The following is a 1,598-nucleotide window of genomic DNA, read 5'->3' as shown; positions in this document are numbered from 1 at the left end:
CCAAGACTTTGAAAAATTCTGTGATGATTTTGGAATTGCTCATAACTTTTCATGCCCTAGAACACCTCAACAAAATAGGGTTGTTGAAAGAAGGAATAGAAGCCTTCAAGAGATGACTAGGGCTATGCTATGTGAAAATGAGATTTCAAAATTTTTATGGGTTGAAGCTGTAAATACAGCTTGTTACATTTTGAATAGGACTATTATTAGAAAAGGGTTAAAGAAAACTCCTTATGAGCTATGGAAAGGAACCCCTTCTAATCTTAAGTATTTCCATGTTTTTGGATGTAAATGTTTTGTACTTAACAATAAAGAAAATCTTGGTAAATTTGATCCAAAATCCTATGAGGGAATGTTTGTTGGATACTCCACCACTAGCAAGGCTTATAGAATATACCTCAAAGAACATAGAACCATAGAGGAATCCATACACATATCTTTTTGTGATTCTAATTCAATTCCCAGTACTGTGATAGAAAATGACTCAGATTATGAAGATACTGTCAATAAGGAAACTAGCAAAGAAAGTCCCAACACTGTCCAAATTGAAGAACAAGTTAGTCCAGTTTTGTCTCATCAGAATGGAGGAGACATTTCTGTTTTGTCTCCTGTACCAGTCACAGATTCTGGAACAGACCAGCGTGATGAAGCTCAACCCGGCTCAACTTCACTCCGAAAACCAAGAGAATGAAAGTTGGTACACGGAACCGTGATCTCACACTTTTCGTCACAACTCCACGCAGCTGACCAGCAAGTGCACTGGGTCGTCCAAGTAATACCTTACGTGAGTAAGGGTCGATCCCACAGAGATTGTCGGCTTGAAGCAAGCTATGGTTATCTTGTAACTCTTAGTCAGGATATCAATAATAATTCTCAGTTTTAATTGGAATAAGTAAAAGAACATGGATTAAATAATACTTGTTATGCAGTAATGGAGAACAGGTTGAGGTTTTGGAGATGCTCTGTCTTCTGAATCTCTGCTTTCCTACTATCTTCTTCTTCACGCACGTAAGGTTCCTTCCATGGCAAGCTGTATGTTGGTGGATCACCGTTGTCAATGGCTACCAGCCGTCCTCTCAGTGAAAATGGTCCATGTACATGGCTAAACATCTATCGGTTCTCACTTGTGTTGGAATAGGATCCATTGATCCTTTTGAACACTTCACTGTGCCCAACATCCGTGAGTTTGAAGCTCATCACAGTCATTCCTTCCCGGATCCTACTCAGAATACCATAGACAAGGTTTAGACTTTCCGGATCTCAAGAATACTGCCAATTAATTCTAGCTTATATCACAAAGACTCTAATCTCACGGATTTGAATGCTCTGTTGTCAGGAGAAGCAATCAAACTCGTAAACCAGGAACCCAAGAGATACACACTCAATCTATGGTAGAACGGAAGTGGTTGTCAGGCACGCGTTCATAGGTTGAGAATGGTGATGAGTGTCACGGATCATCACATTCATCATGTTGAAGTGCGAAGAATAGAAACAAGCGTGATTGAATGGAAAACAGTAGTAATTTCATTAATCCATCGAGACACAGCAAAGCTCCTCACCCCCAACTATGCAGTTTAGAGACTCATGCCGTAGAAGAT

The sequence above is a fragment of the Arachis hypogaea genome, chromosome 16, assembly GCF_003086295.3.
Source record: "Arachis hypogaea cultivar Tifrunner chromosome 16, arahy.Tifrunner.gnm2.J5K5, whole genome shotgun sequence".
Lineage (NCBI taxonomy): Eukaryota > Viridiplantae > Streptophyta > Magnoliopsida > Fabales > Fabaceae > Arachis > Arachis hypogaea.
This window is presented reverse-complemented; position numbering follows the sequence as displayed.